Genomic DNA, 17,474 nt, shown 5'->3' with positions numbered 1-17,474 from the left:
TCTACCATTGGCTCTATGTTCTACCAAGCAAGGTAGCAACATCTTCAAGAGCACATAGGACAAGAGAAATACTACACAGGGCGGCTAAACAAGGAGTCCTGCCCTTCTACTGAATAAGTAATGACAACACATTGTCTAATTAGCTTACCAGTCTTCATAGAAGTTGTTGCAAGCGGAAGCCTTCGCGTTGGAAGCTTTAGAAGTGTTGATATCTTCGATTTGCCGCAATCCTTCGCGACAAAAGTCTTCAAGAGGATGAAGGGAACCCTGGGAAAGCTTCCCCTATGGTTCAACTTGAGAAAGGAAGGCTGAAATTAGGGTTTTCAGCAAAAAGACCAGAAATTACAGCAAAAATGAGAGCTGTTTTTGCTGAATTTCAGTCATTGGGAGTGAGTAGGAGAGTGATTAGCACTTGGAAACACTTTTGGAAGCTTGGAAAACATCCTAGCAAGTTGGGTATGGCTATGGAGAGCTTGGAAATGGAGAGAAATGGTGGAAAAACAGAGTTTTCAGTCTCCAAAAATCCTCATGAAGAGAAAACACGAATTTTCTCTTAATAAGTAAGTGAATTGGGGTCCAATCACGTGAGGGGACATGGAGAGATGCCCATTTATGAGTAAAAAGGGAGGATCAGGTCCTGGACATTGAGTCTTGTTCGCCTCGGGACTTTAGTGAGTGTGAACTTGGAAGCGGTCATAATTTATAAGTGACTTTTGGGCGCCCAAACTTTAATGAAGTGGGAACGCACTCACTTATAAATATTGGCTAAGTCCTAAGGGCTATTTGAGCCTAGATTAGGTAATACTTACCACGTGTTCACATGCCACACAACCATGTCAGCAGACAGTTTCACACGCAAGGTTCACGGGCGGGCGTCCACTAGCCCGGAACTACACATAGGTCATGCAGGCATGAAAACAGCATGCAATTTCATTTGCAGCTCAAGAAGCTCATTTACTTGCTTCATGATCTCCTCTTTTTGGGATGCACTTACACGATAGGCTGGCCTATTAGGTGGTGAACTACCCGGCACAAGATCAATGCGATGATCTTCCGGTCGTACAGGTGGTAACTCATTTGGCAACTCATCAATAAAACAATCATTGTGCTCTTGCAAAAATTTCAGCCTATCATTACAAAGAGTGCTTACATGTCCATCATTTTCCTCAACAGGATCTCGTACAAAAATCAAGTACGCAAAAATACTCTTTTTTATTACTTTCTTAATTTGTACATGAGATACAAGGGGAATGGTATCACCCTCTTCACCAGCATCAATTACATGTTCTCGGCCTTTATGCATGAAGGTGATCCTGTTAGTCTTGTAAGCCTTGCACGGATCAATACGTGTATGCCAAGTCTTTCCAAGCAATACATCACAGCCATTCAAAGGCGCCACAAGAAAATCCTCATGATCCACATAGCCTTGAATGTGTATGCGTAACTTGCCAAAAGTAGGCATGACCTGCTCTTCTCTACCAACAAAGGCAGCCCCTGCTTCAATTTGAGGACCCATGTCCTCCACTTCAATACCCAAAGCAGCTGCCATCTGAGTGGATATGAAATTCTCTGTTGCACAATCATCAAACATAAACAAAGCGGGCTGAGTCTTGAGTTGTCCCCAAGCTTTGCATACAACCCTATCTTTGCTATCATGTGAAGTGTTGCCCTGCACATCCGGAACCATATGCACATTAGGCTTCGGTACATTAGCATTTTCAGCTTTGTTCTTCTTATTTGGGCATGCTCTTGCCATGTGCTCAGTGCTGCCACAAGTAAAGCATTTGCCTTCACGCATATAGTGCTCCTCCTTCTCAGCACTGAGACCAAAGTTTGCCGGCTTATAAGGGCGCTTTTTAGCAAACTTATTTTCAGCTTTTGGACCTGATTTGGCTTGGTTTTGGTCCCTTTTAGGTGGCTGTCCATCATTTTGCAGGTTTTGGACAGCCCTCTCTTTGCCTTGAAATGAGGGTTTAGCCTTATTGGATCGACTCAATTCGAGTTCCAATTGCTCGGTGGCGGTGGCGGCTGCGGCTGCGATTACTTGGTGTAAGGTATGACCAAGATACATTTGTAATCCCGCTTTGTACACGGGTTGCAATCCCGATTGAAACCTTCTCTTCCTTTCCGCCTCGGTGACATGCATAAATGGAGACACCTCCAAGAGCACTTTCCAAAACTTTTGTACATATGCATTTACCGATTCCCCCTCATTTTGCTTTACCCAATCCCACTTCATTGTTATTTCATTCAATGCATTGGGAGGCAAGAATTGAGCATAGAACCTCTCCTTGAACTCTTCCCATGATCTAACAGGATTCGGTGAGAGCTTCTCCGTGAGCCACCAATGGGCAGCAGTGCCTTTCATGAACATGCTTGCATGCCGGATCATGGATTTTTGAGTGAAATCCTCATCACTGAAAGCAATATCAAACTGGGCAATAAAAGCAAGTGCCTTTGATGCATCATATTCCCCATGATATGTGTCAAACTTCACAGATTTATCTTCGGCTTTGAAGTCACGAGACTTCGATGCATGTGTGGGCATCTCAACATGTTTTCCCCCATGTTTGTCCGTTGGGACAGTCCTTGTGACTGGCATCATTTTTGGACCAAAAGGTGATACATAAGGCATAGATACATGTGCCGTGTAAGTATGAGGCATGGCTGGCCCCTCAACATGCATTGATACATTTCCATAGCTTCTCCCTCACAAGCACACTCGAAGGCATAAGTGGCATGAGAGATACGCGGAATACCTGCACCAACAGAAAATTGCAGCCCATGTTGCATGTGTTGTGCATGTACATTTTCAGCCGGCAATGGCATTTGACATACATTTTGACCACTGCCATAAACATTGTATCCTTCACGGGCTACATGAGGTATTCCTGCATGGCGTGAAGTCATTGATTGTTCCTCTCCCATAGCATGGAGATTTATCCTCTTAGACATACGTTCTTGTTCGGGCACCAGTGGGGATTCCAAGACATGTGGGATGGTTGCCTTTTCTGCATAGGCATCCTCGGTACGAGCCAAGTATGCACATGCTGCATTCCTCAGTTGCATGTGCAACTCTTGAGCAATCATTGCCATTGCATGATCCATATAAGATTCAGCTTTCTTGGCCTTCAAACGATCATGTACCAATGGATCCTCGCGGCGATAGAGATTCAATTCTTCTTGTTGTGCATGGAGGAGATCCTACATACGAGTATGTTCAGCCCTCAAGACTATGGACTCTTCTTCTTGCATCTTCTCTTTGCCACGGGACGGCTGTCCCACATATTCATGTTCCCTATTGTGCACCACATGAGTTTGCTCATCCTGTAAAGCATTGGAGGCATGCATTTCATTGTCCCTGCCTCTTGTATTAGCATCTCCAACATTCATTGTATGGCTGTCCATAATGTTCTAAGTGTAGAGATAGCTAGTGTTCACGGTGATCGTCTCTCACGATAGCAGTGAAAGAGAACCGTATGCTCTGATACCAATGTGACTTGGTTGAACACAATGCTAATCAATACACTTAAATACACTAAGATTTGAAGGACACTTGCTCATATACAAGAAGTAAATTGCTGAATTGACAAGAGACACACAATGAGCCGGAAAGGCCGACCCCTCCCTCGAGTAAATTGTATTACTATTGGAGAAATTCAATACATAGCTTCACGGGCATCCATTGCCAAATCCTCCATGCCAATGCATATGAAATTCAGCATTTAGAAAACAATGGTATGTCGATGTAGATCACCAAGGAGCTGCCTTGATGCCCGGCCCGACTTCAGTGCCCATATTCTCTACCATTGGCTCTATGTTCTACCAAGCAAGGTAGCAACATCTTCAAGAGCACATAGGACAAGAGAAATACTACACAGGGCGGCTAAACAAGGAGTCCTGCCCTTCTACTGAATAAGTAATGACAACACATTGTCCAATTAGCTTACCAATCTTCATAGAAGTTGTTGCAAGCAGAAGCCTTCGCGTTGGAAGCTTTAGAAGTGTTGATATCTTCGATTTGCCGCAATCCTTCGCGACAAAAGTCTTCAAGATGATGAAGGGAACCCTGGGAAAGCTTCCCCTATGGTTCAACTTGAGAAAGGAAGGCTGAAATTAGGGTTTTCAGCAAAAAGACCAGAAATTACAGCAAAAATGAGAGCTGTTTTTGCTGAATTTCAGTCATTGGGAGTGAGTAGGAGAGTGATTAGCACTTGGAAACACTCTTGGAAGCTTGGAAAACACCCTAGCAAGTTGGGTATGGCTATGGAGAGCTTGGAAATGGAGAGAAATGGTTGACTAAGTCCTAAGGGCTATTTGAGCCTAGATTGGGTAATACTTACCACCTGTTCACATGCCACCAACCATGTCAGCAGATGGATGCAGTCGGCCAGCGCATGAGGCTCTCCACGACTGCACAAAGCAGTCGGCCAGCAGCAGATGTCTCCACAACTGAGCAAAACAGGTCGGCCAGCATAGAATATCTCCACGACTGTGTAAAACAGGTCGGCCAGCATCAGCACCTCCACGACTGCAGAATAGGCAGTCGGCCAGCCACCATGGACTCCTGCCAATCATCTGGCATCCATCCACACCATGGAAAAATGGGAAAAAAATACGGGGAGTGAGGAAAAATGATAAAACACCTATATAGGGTGGGCACACCCACAACAGAGGCCCTGGTGTAATAAAATAGACAGGAGATGACTTCTAACACCCCCTCTTAGCTCCTGGTTGTGAAATCAACCCAAGGAAGCTGGAGTGCCGCCTGAGTGCCGCCTGAGGTAGAGACTTCGTGAAGAGGTCCAGTGCATTGTTGTCCTCCGTCGAACAATAAAGTAGCAAGATGTCACCAGCCAAGATCTTCTCACATACAAAGTGATACTGTATCTCTATGTGCTTGGTCCGGGCATGGAAGACCGGGTTCCGAGCAATAGTACTCTGCAGATACCGCAAGATCCGCAATCCTGCGTCCCAATGAGACTTCAATGGCATCTGCATAAAAGAGCTCAACAGCCCCACGGAGAAGCTCAAGTCCAATCTGGTGTTCATCAACCAGATCAATGAACCAACTAACTTCCGGTACTGCGAGGCATCAACTGGCTCACAAGGATCAGTAACGGTTAACTTCGTGTTTGGGTCCATTGGCGAAGTAATAGGCTTGCAGTTCTCCATCCCAAAGGCCTCAAGCAACTCATGAACATACCGCTGCTGAGAGACGAAAAACTCCCTCTGGGTCTGCCAAATCTCCAATCCCAAAAAGAAGTGGAGTAAGCCTAAGTCGGTCATCTCAAACTCCTTTGACAAGGCAACCTTCGTCACTCCAATGTGCTCCACATGACCGTTGGTGAGAATGAGATCATCCACATAAAGGATGATAATCGTGACCATGCCGCGTTCCCGAAAGAGATACAGGTTAGGATCTGCAACCGATCTCTGAAATCCAGTCCGAACAAAGAAGGAATCAATCTTCTGATTCCATGCCCTGGGAGCCTGCTTAAGACCATACAAGGCCTTACATAACCTGTAAACCATCCCTTCTGATCCTGGAACAATAAAGCCTGGAGGTTGCTCAACATACACCTCCTCCTGCAGGTCACCATTAAGGAACGCAGATTTCACATCCATTTGATACACGGGCCACCTCTGAGAAGAAGCAAGCGCAAGAACGGTCCGAATCATGGATATCCGTGCTGTCGGTACAAAGGTATCCTCGTAGTCGATGCCTGGCCGTTGAGCATAACCTTTAGCCACAAGTCTGGCTTTGTGTTTGTCCACCGACCCATCAGACGCATATTTGGTCTTAAAGACCCATTTTCCATCACGTGCCAATCCTTGAACCGTGCAAAAGCTTGGTCCTTCTGGGAAAGAAAGTAGACCCACGTGAATCTCGTACAATCATCAACAAGCAGCATAAAGTAGAGAGATCCTCCCAAAGATGGTGTCTGCTGAGGTCCACACAAGTCAGTGTGAATCAACTCCAATGGTTTCGAAGCCCGCCTGGAAGCCTGCTTCGGAAAGGATTCCCTGTGCTGCTTACCACGTATGCAAGAACTGGAACGCCCTTGCCTACTGCCAACATCTGGCAAGCCAACCACCATCTGGTCTCGGAAAGCTCGCCACAATGCATCCACATTTAAGTGGCCAAAACGAAAGTGCCGCAAATCTCCGACCTGAGAACCTGTTAATGAGGAGAGTGTAGAGAGCTTGTAGATACCATTCTCCACACCGCCTTCCCAAACAACCTGGCCAGTCTCACGGTCCCGTAGAGCAACTGAATGCTCCTCAAATTCCACCCGAAAGCCAGTCTTGCATACTTCATGCACTGACAGAAGATGAAAACCCAGAGCGGGGACATAAAGAACACGGGAAGCATGCTTGCCCCCCTTGCCGTCGGGAACAATCTCCATCCGGCCCTCACTATGTATCGGAATAGTGGAGTTGTCGCCAATAAAGATGCGACCTGACTGCCGTTTCAAATCCAAAAAGAAGTCACGGGACGGAGTCATGTGCCTGGAAGCACCACTGTCAAGAATCCATTCCCGGGTATCCTTCGCGGTGAAGCCAACTGCCTCCTCGCTCAAAGAAGATGAAGCGTCGGAGTCCATCATCTCTAAGTGCACAAATGCAGGAGTCTTTGCAGCTGAGGCTGAGGAATCAGCACTCTTCCCTGTCCGCTTAGGACACTTCCTCCAATAGTGGCCTTTCTCGCCACACGCCACAATCATTGCAGGATCTTTCGGCCTTCAACTTCTCTCGTTCTGAGTCAGGCTTCTCAGAAGACTTCTCCGGTGAAGCCTTCCCTTTGCCCTTATTGTTATTCCGGCCTTTCGACCGTTGGCCAGTTAAGGCCTCCGAACCGCCGCTGTGAGGAGGGTTCGTGAAACGTTCCTCCTGGTCCAAGACCATTGGCACAAGCTCCTCCCAGGTAATGGTGCTGAGCCTGCCACTCGTAATCAACGAGGAGTAGAAAGCAGAATACTGAGCAGGCAAGTGGGACAGCAAAGTGATGGCCATGTCTTCAGATGATAACTCCTTCCCAACCTGGAGGACTTCCTGCTGAAGGGCCTGCAGCTTGTTAATGTGTTCCCGCATCGTCGAGGACTTTGCAGGGTTCATAACCCGCATCTGCACTTCCAAGGAGATCCTTTTCATGGGTGATACCCTGTTATAAAGAGAAGCCAAGTGCTCCCATATGCCTCTGGCCAGCGTCATGTGCTTTACATGATTGATCACTTGTGGTGTGCAGTTGAGGAAAATAAATGACCGGGACCCTGGCGTTGACACGATCCCACATGTGTGCCTGTGCCTCTCGGTCCTTCTTCATCGACAGTAACTCCCCTTCCTCTGCTTTCGGCCGTGGAACCCCGATGACGATGAAATCAGCAAGGTCATATGACTCCAGCACAGACTCCATCATAACCTTCCAGATGCCGTAATTGTTCCCGTCCAACTAACGGTCCACAGGGAACGTGGGGAGAGTCGGAATCTTCACATGCTTCTCAGCCATCTCTAGTAAATCTGCCATCTCGGGGATGAAACTGAAAAAGGGTGGGTGGGTGGGAAAAAAAAACTCTAAAACCTGCAAGTGGCTGTCCAGCACCTTAGCCCGCCTTCCTCTTGCAACTTCTCTTCCCGAACAGTCCAAAACAGTCCACCAATCAGCAACCTAACTATCCCCCTCTTGCTCAGAAAACTCCCAAGATCTATCACGAGCCTAGGGCTCTGATATCATGTCAAAAAATGCAGCGGAAATGATAACCAAACTTGGGTTCACAAGAGCAAGTAGAGTGCAGAAAATAGACAGCACAAGAGACACAGAGAAATAGGCGTGTAAACTCTTCTCTATACACAAGATCCCGCACAAAACTGAATGATACAATGGTGAGGAGCATGGGGCCTATTTATATGCCCCATGGATGCAGTCGGCCAGCGCAGGAGGCTCTCCACGACTGCACAAAGCAGTCAGCCAGCAGCAGATGTCTCCACGACTGAGTAAAACAGGTCGGCCAGCATAGAATATCTCCACGATTGTGTAAAACAGGTCGGCCAGCATCAGCACCTCCACGACTGCAGAATAGACAGTTGGCCAGCCACCATGGGCTCCTGCCAATCATCTGGCATCCATCCACACCATGGAAAAATGGGGAAAAAATAAAAGGAGTGAGGAAAAATGATAAAACACCTATACAGGGCGGGCACACCCACAACAGAGGCCCTGGTGTATTAAAATAGACAAGAGATTACTTCTAACAGTCCATACTATGCATAATGGAGTTGATAGTTATACAGTCTTGTGGGTTGAGTACCATGAGTATATAACATGCACGTTTCTAAAAGGTGAATTTGGGCATGTTCTTGGATTCATCTAGGTATACATATAGTATTTGGTTGTGGTCTTGGTTGGTTTTTTTCTTTTTCTTTTTGCTTGGTTCTAGTGTGTAGGATTATGCTCAAATTAAGAGATTGGGTGTGTTGGAGCGTTAAGGATGACAAGCCATATCGAGAAGCAACTCCAACCTAGTTAGATCTCTCCAGTTATTTCTCTTTTCGTTGTCAGTTCCTATCTTTTCTCCACACTTTTTCTTTCTCTTTGCTTTAATTTATCCTCATTATCCCTAATAAGGTTTTCTATATTAGTATTTTTTTTGCCATAATTATGATTAGGTTTGCTAGATTATGATTAGCTAGATTAAAATGGCTAGATGTGTGGTAATTAGGATAATAAGGTAGTACAATGTAGCATGGATAGCTAGACTAGGAGAGAATAAGAAAATTTGCACTGAGATATACGAGTCTCGAGTCTCTTGTGCCTTAGCCAACCTTTGAGCACCACATTGGCACATCTTCTAGCATTGCAACAGGCTACTCAGCCTTGTCAGCCGCTCGACTGCTAGCTTAGCTCGACCTCATATGCTAGCTCCTAACCATAGAGGTGAGAGGATTTCCTTTTGGAAATCTCACTACGTTGATGCCTCATGCTGACCACTGGATTATTGGTGGGGATTTTAACATGGTTGAGATGCCATGGATAAAATAGGTGGGCATGAGGGCTTGGTGCATCCTCTTGAGAGTGTGTCTTGGGAGAGGTTTATACTCCCCATTCATGGCAGAGATTGTTGGCATGAGGATGACATTCCGAGGAGACCATCCACTCTTCTTTATTCATGGTCTAATAGGAGAAGGGATGCAGGATGTATTTATGCACGGTGAGACCGGTTTTATGTGGATGATTGGGTGCTTGACAGAGGGGGCCATACTTTTATTGCAATAGGCACTTCAAAGTCGGATCATTGTCCAGTGGTTTTACGCATTAGAGGATGGTCTTTCCCTTGTTTTTTTCCTTACTTTTTGGGATGAGATTGGGGCAGAGATCACATTGGCTCTCCAGAGATGTGGGACACAGGTTCTATGCCTTCTTCTCACACTAAGGGGCTTATCTTCCTTATCCCAGTGGAGACCTATCACCTTACTTGGGACAAAATATAAGATACTTGCTAAGGCAGTGAGCATTAGATTGCAACCAATTTTGCAGGATGTCATTCATGATACTCAGAATGTATTCTTACACAGGAGGAGCATCTTTGATAACATTTTCTCGTTTTGGGAGGCCGTGGAATGGGCCAAAGCGAGTAATCAGCCTCTAGCCATTCTGCTTTTGGATTTTGAGAAGGCTTATGATAGAGTGGATTGGGACTTTCTTGAGGGTACTCTTAGCCATATGGGTTTCTCTCAAAGATGGATCAGGGGAGTTTCATGCATGTATCGTGATGTCCACAGTGCTCACTTGCGGTGATAGAAGTGAGCGGTTTCAGATCTCTCGCTCAATATAGCAAGGATGTCCTTTAGCCCCATTATTATATATCATAGTCTCAGAGGCCATGAGTATCTTCCTCCGCACTATTGTCAATATTTCTAGATTGAGGTTGCCTCTTCGTAGTCGGGAGGAGCTGGTTGATTGTGAGTTAGCTGATGACACAGCCATGTTCTTGGAGGCCTCACACATATGTTTATGTTTCTTCCGGGTGGCATTGGAAGAGTTTTGTTTGGCAGTAGGAGCCCACATTAATTGGCACAAATCTGTCGGTTTTTGGATAAGTGACTCGCCGAGAGTTGCTTGGGGTGCAGAGCTTGGTTTTACTTGGATCACCAGAGGATGGACTGCTAGATATTTGGGATGCCAGGTTGGGGTTGATATTTCTCGTGCACAGCAGTTTGCTCTGGTACTCGTGAGTATTTGGAAGAAGCTTCTTCATTGGAGCTCCAGGAGATTGGATTTAGCCTCTAGAGCATTGGTGGCTAATCAGGTATTCCTTGCCTCGGCTTGGTTTATTGCCTCTTGTTAGTGCTTCTCTCGTGCGTGCATTGGTCAGTTGCAGAGGTTGATCCACAATTTTCTTTAGTCGGATTTGGATGGCACCACAGACACGTGCTAGGGTAGCTTGGCTTACAGTTATTAAACCGAGACAAGAGGGGGGGCTGAATATTATTGATCCGGATGTTCAATGCAAGGCTTTGCTTTGCAAACTTGTGGTTAGAGGTTTCCTACTAGGCACCGAGCCTTGCAAGGATTTTTTCTTATCACAAATTTTTTGTTTGCCTAGCACACGGGTTTTTTTCATAGAGGCAGATATCAGGGCACCTTCTTCCCCTCTTATTGTAGCCATTGTCAAAGCATGAGACCTTTCTTGCGACAGAGGCTTCCTAGGTCTTTGGATGAGGCTGACCGACAACCTATTATGTGGAACGAGTTCATTAGGGATGAGGCCGGTTGGCCACTTGGTGCATCTCGTTACATGCAGTGGTCAGGATGGGGGAGATGTGCATATTCAGTTCTTGCTTGGAAGACTTTCAGGAGTCTTCCGGTGGATCGGAGAGTTGCATCCATTCAGCATCTTAGGGGCTCTCGCATACATATTGATCAGATTGTACCTCATGAGTGGCTCTTTGGGATCTTTCAGATTATCATCCGAGATGGCTGGGAGTTTTTTCTAGGATTGGTGTACCTTTGCAAGTCATTGCTCTCCCAGGCCAAGACGCCTAGATGAAGATTGAGATGTAGCATGGAGGGGATCATCCCAGACACGAGGCTTAGTCCAGTGAGGATTGTTGATCATTTGGAGAAGCATTGGTTCATTGATCCTCCTCCTCAGATTGTGATTCCTGGCGCTTGGTATTTTTGGCTGTATGGTGGCTGTCCTATCATATATCTTCAGTGGGATCGAGGTGAGTGGGCGTGGATTGATGCCTGTGATCCATTGAAAAGCCATCCCTTTTTTAGTTTCATTGTTCGGAATGCCAGGCTTTTTATCATTCGACAAATGTTCGGAATGCCAGGCTTGAGGTGAGTGGGAGTGGATTGATGCCGGTGATCCATTGAAAAGCCATCCCTTTTGTAGTTTCATTGTTCGGAATGCCAGGCTTTTTATCATTCGACAAATGCATAGGATCCCTACTCTGAGGCCTCATTTGGAGAGTTATGAAATCACTCCACGTGCCCGAGATGTGCAGCAAATTCTGAGACTATACAACATTGTTTGCCCAGTATGGTTTGTTGCAGGATGTCATACACCGCCCAGACACAGGATTGACACCTGTTGGGAGATTGTTGCCAATATTACAGCATGGCAGATCTGGAGAGCTAGATGCATGGAGGCGATTGAGGGTGTCTAGATTTTTGAGTCTCAGTGCATTAGTACTATATGGGGTGATATCATCCATACTCTCATAGCTACATGGGCTCGTATTCAAGGGTCCTCTCGTTCTACGTAGGCACAGCGCGTTGCATTTATGCGGGAGTGGGACCATGGCATTTTCTTCTCCTCTAGTCCCACAGGTCTTTCATGGCACCATGATGCTCCTTAGTGGTTGAGATCACCTTCCATATTGGGGTGATTCTATTCTGGCTTATAGCAGTGATTGTTGTATGCTTTTCTCATACTTAATAGAAGTCTGTTCCTTGGAAAAAAAAACGATACGTTAGGGAAGATAGAGAGTAGACATCAGACAACGACTCAGAGTCTGACACTAGTGATGACAGTGATTCTAAGGCTGAGACGAAAAAGAAGTATGTCAGCTCGGATAGTGATGACTCCGACACAGAAGGGGAGACGGTCAATCTGAAATCCATGTGCCAAATACCACCGCGTGACCTTAGCATATCAAGATTTTCCATTCCCGGTATCGGCTAACCGTCGGGAAGACTCAAGTGCTAGCCTCGGGAGCTTGTCTCTGCTTAATGTGTACACTCGCTGAATGTAGGTAACTGTCTGAAAAGGGGCACCCACCACTAGGGGAGTAGCTGCAAACTCTGCCAGGACAATGGTATGGGGAACTGATGGTTTGCACGTAATGATTCGTGAGTGCATCATCACCTGCAGCCTCCCCAAAAGGCTGCACCATACGTTGCTGCTGGAGTCACCAAAGTGTCAAAGAGCCAGCTCTTCGTGCTGGGTTCCTGGAAATGAGCCTAGAAACACACTCTCTCCAACCTAGCCAGTGCTGCATACCCTGTGGTTAGTCTGACATAAGAACTCACTATCTCTATGTAGGAAACTCGTGCCTTTGATCCCCACAGGTGATGTGTTAAACACTATGACCTTGGTTTTCCCGAGGTTATCTGTCAAATCCCACTCCTCACAAAAGGCCTGTAGTGCAGCGATCACAAGGGAAGGCTTCACCGGAGAAGTCTTCAGAGAAGAAGCCTGACTCAGAACGAGAGAAGCTGAAGGCCGAAAGATTCTGCAATGATTGTGGCGAGAAAGGCCACTATTGGAGGAAGTGTCCTAAGTGGACAGGGAAGAGTGCTGATTCCTTAGCCTCAGCTGCAAAGACTCCGGCATTTGTGCACTTAGAGATGGTGGACTCCGACGCTTCATCATCTTCGAGCGAGGAGGCAGTTGGCTTCACCGCAAAGGATACCCGGGAATGGATTCTTGACAGTGGTGCTTCCAGGCACATGACTCCATCCCGTGACTTCTTTCTGGATCTGAAACGGCAGTCAGGTCGCATCTTTATTGGCGACAACTCCACTATTCCGATACACAGTGAGGGCCGGATGGAGATTATTCCTGACGGCAAGGGGGGCAAGCATGCTTCCCGTGTTCTCTTTGTCCCTACTCTGGGTTTTCATCTTCTGTCAGTGCATGAAGTATGCAAGACTGGCTTTCGGGTGGAATTTGAGGAGCATTCAGTTGCTCTACGGGACCGTGAGACTGGCCAGGTTGTTTGGGAAGGCGGTGTGGAGAATGGTATCTACAAGCTCTCTGCACTCTCCTCGTTGACAGGTTCTCAGGTCGGAGATTTGTGGCACTTTCGTTTTGGCCACTTAAATGTGGATGCATTGAGGCGAGCTTTCCAAGACCAGATGGTGGTTGGCTTGCCAGATGTTGGTAGTAGGCAGTAAGCAACACAAGGAATCCTTTCCGAAGCAGGCTTCCAGGCGGGCTTCGAAACCATTGGAGTTGATTCACACTGACTTGTGTGGACCTCAGCAGACACCATCTTTGGGAGGATCTCTCTACTTTATGCTGCTTGTTGATGATTGTACTAGATTCACGTGGGTCTACTTTCTTTCCCAGAAGAACCAAGCTTTTGCTCGGTTCAAGGATTGGCACGTGATGGTGGAGAAAGAGTCTGGATTTCAGGTCAAGACTCTCAGGGCTGATAAAGGAGGTGAATTCTCCTCGATTGTATTTCTCAGATTTTGTGCAGATCATGGCATCAAAAGGGAACTGGCCAATACAGGATCGCCTTTGGAGAATGGAGTTGTCGAACGCAAGAACAGGTTTGTGGTGGAGATGGCGAGGACCATGCTGGAGCATCGGGATCTTCCTCGTCCACTTTGGGGAGAGGCTGTGGCAACAGCTGTCCATACCCTCAACCGATCTCCGACGACTTCAGTACCCCATATGACTCCATTTGAGGCATACTTTGGCAGGAAACCTAATGTCTCGCACTTCCGTGTCTTTGGGAGTGACGCGTATGTACATATTCCGAAGAAGCAGAGGGGGAAGCTTGACTCCAAGTCCCGCAAGCTTGTATTTGTGGGGTATAACTCTCTTTCCAAGGGATACAGGTTGTATGATCCAGACAGGAACGAGATTGTTGTCAGCCGGGATGTGGTCTTTGACGAGCATGTTCCAGTATCCACTGTCGAGGAGCCGCCACTTCTTGGAGATCCAGAGGAGTCTGATGATGATTCCCAGACCATCATTCCAGTTGATCAACCTCAGTCACCACAGGAGGTTGAGCCCGCAACTGGAGTAGAGCCCCCGTGACCACAGGAGGCTCCCCGATCTGTTTGAGTACCCAGGTGGTTGTTAGACACCCTTCGGGAGTCAGGTGTCACGGAGCTACCCTCCGAGTGGACCACAGAGGACGGCCCTCGAAGATCACATAGAGTCCAAGATAAAAGCAATACAGCGGAGCTTCTTCAGGTGAACTATGCTTTGATGTCTCGTATTCTGCGGGACAAAGAGCCCACTTTCGTAAAGGAAGCCCTTTCACAGGATACTTGGAGGAAAGCCATGCAGGTGGAACTTGATGCCATCGAGAAGAACAACACTTGGGAGTTGGTACCGAGGCCGTCGAAGCGGTCAGTCATTGGTGTCAAATAGGTCTTTAAGATCAAATATGCGTCTGATGGGTCGGTGGACAAACACAAAGCCAGACTTGTGGCTAAAGGTTATGCTCAGCGGCCAGGCATCGACTACGAGGATACCTTTGCACGGACAGCACGGATGTCCATGATTCGGACTGTTCTTGCCCTTGCTTCTTCTCAGAGGTGGCCCGTGTATCAAATGGATGTAAAATCTGCGTTCCTTAATGGTGACCTGCAGGAGGAGGTGTATGTTGAGCAGCCTCCAAGCTTTATTGTTCCAGGATCTGAAGGGATGGTTTATAGGTTACGTAAGGCCTTGTATGGTCTTAAGCAGGCTCCTAGGGCTTGGAATCAGAAGATTGATTCCTTCTTTGTTCGGACTGGATTTCAGAGATCGGTTGCAGATCCAAACCTGTATCTCTTTCAGGAACGCGGCATGGTCACGCTTATCATTCTTTATGTGGATGATCTCATTCTCACTGGCGGTCATGTGGAGCACATTAACGTGACGAGGCTGCCTTGTCAAAGGAGTTTGAGATGACCGACTTAGGCTTACTCCACTTCTTTTTGGGATTGGAGATCTGGCAGACCCAGAGGGGGTTTTTTGTCTCTTAGCAACGTTATGTTCATGAGCTGCTTGAGGCCTTTGGGATGGAGAACTGCAAGCCTATTACTTCGCCGATGGACCCGAACACAAAGTTAACCGTTACTGATCCTTGTGAGCCAGTTGATGCCTCGCAGTACCGCAAGTTGGTTGGTTCATTGATCTGGTTACTGAACACCAGATTGGACTTGAGCTTCTCCGTGGGGCTGTTGAGCTCTTTTATGCAGACGCCATTGAAGTCTCATTGGGACGCAGGATTGCAGATCTTGCGGTATCTGCAGAGTACGAAGGATCTAGGACTCTTTTACACAGGAGGAGATGGAGTCAGGCTCCAAGGTTGGAGTGACTTGGATTGGGGAGGAGATCCAGACACGAGGAGATCTAATTCAGGATACAGTTTTACCCTGGGCTCAGGAGCAGTTTCTTGGAGCAGCAAGAGGCAGCCAACTATTGCCCTTTCTTCGACAGAGGCAGAGTACCGGGCTACTTGTGAGGTTGTGTGGCTACGGAGGCTGCTAGGCGAGATTGGGTTTCCACAGAAGGAGCCCACAGTCATCCAGTGCAATAACCAGAGTTGTATAGCTATTGCTCGGAACCCGGTCTTCCATGCCCGGACCAAGCACATAGAGATACAGTATCACTTTGTACGTGAGAAGATCTTGGCTGGTGACATCTTGCTACTTTATTGTTCGACGGAGGACAATGCGGCGGACCTCTTCACGAAGTCTCTACCTCAGGCTACGCTCAGGCGGCACTCCAGCTCCCTTGGGTTGGTTTCACAGCCAGGAGCTGAGAGGGGGTGTTAGAAGTCATCTCCTGTCTACTTTTATACACCAGGGCCTCTGTTGTGGGTGTGCCCGCCCTGTATAGGTGTTTTATCATTTTTCCTCACTCCCCGTATTTTTTCCCTATTTTTCCTCATTTTTTCCATGGTATGGATGGATGCCAGATGGTTGGCAGGAGCACCTTGTGGCTGGCCGACTGTCCATTCAGCAGTCGTGTGGCTGGCCGACTGCATATTCAGCAGTCGTGGAGGTGCTGGTGGCTGGACGACTTGTTCCTACAGTCATGGAGGCCATTTACTGCTGGCTGACTGCTGATGCAGTCGTGGAGTGCTTTTACAGCAGGCCGATTGCATGCATGGGGAATATAAATAGGCCCCATGCCCCCCACCATTGTATCATTCAGTTATTTGCGAGATCTTGTGTATAGAGAAGAGCTTACACACCTATCTCTCTATGTTTCTTGTGCTGTCTATTTTCTGCATTCTACTTGCTCTTGTCAACCCAAGTTTGGTTATCATTTCCGCTGCATATTCTGACAGCCAGCTAGTATAGGAGCTTCTTCCGAATGCTTAGAAGAAGAGAGGCTAGCTGTTGCTCTGGGGAAATGTTGATTCCAATCTAGCATCTAAGATAAAAAGTGGGGTGCCACTCGGGATCCACTGGAAAGCCTCAGCGGGCCTCCAAGTCGGGCGGACGATGCGCCAACCTAGAATCCACACAACTTGTGCCGATTGATTTGTGCTCCGGTTGCACGGTAGAAGATTTCTTATCACCTCAGCAAATCTTTGGAGATTCCCCTCATCTCTAGATAGGTATGCTGTTGTGTCGTCAGCAAACTCTGAATCAAGTAACTCCTCCTATGCGCGGATGGCAAGACGCAGCCCTTGGAGTCTTGTCTCCTGAGCGGAGAGAAAAGTGCTCATGGCCTTGGCAACAAACAAAAATAAATAAGATGCCAGTGGATAGCCTTGCCGGACCGAGTGAGAAAGCGGAATCTCTCGCCTCTGGCTCCTTGAATGAGAAATTGGTTGTGTGAAGCTGAATAGAGCCCAGAAACACCTCGGATCCACTCCTAGGGAAATCCTATCTAGCAAATAGTCCCCTTCAAAAATCCGGAGTCCATCCTATCATAGGCTTTCTCAAACTGTAGAAGGAGAACTATAAGATCCTGGTGCTTCAACCTAGCCGAAGCGGTAGCCTGAAAGAATGCACAAAGCGGAAGCAGAGTGGCACTAGAATGTGCTGAACAGAGAGTGCAAGAGAGAGAGATATATGGAGAGAACTATGGTGAATATACTGAAGCAAAACAGTCCCAAGCAAGAGACACTTCAAGTCTCATAAGTGAGGGAGCAAAATATGTACAAGACTGAATGAATGATGAGAGGCCAGCACCCACTATATATAGTAGATGTAAGCTGGCCGACTGGAGTTGCAAAACAGGCCGACTGGAGCTACTGGACAGGCCAACTGGAAAATGCCAAAA

Source organism: Cibotium barometz, chromosome 48 (assembly GCF_041138505.1).
Source record: "Cibotium barometz isolate CiBa-2024 chromosome 48, ASM4113850v1, whole genome shotgun sequence".
Classification (NCBI taxonomy): domain Eukaryota; kingdom Viridiplantae; phylum Streptophyta; class Polypodiopsida; order Cyatheales; family Cibotiaceae; genus Cibotium; species Cibotium barometz.
Note: the sequence above shows the minus strand (reverse complement) of the source record.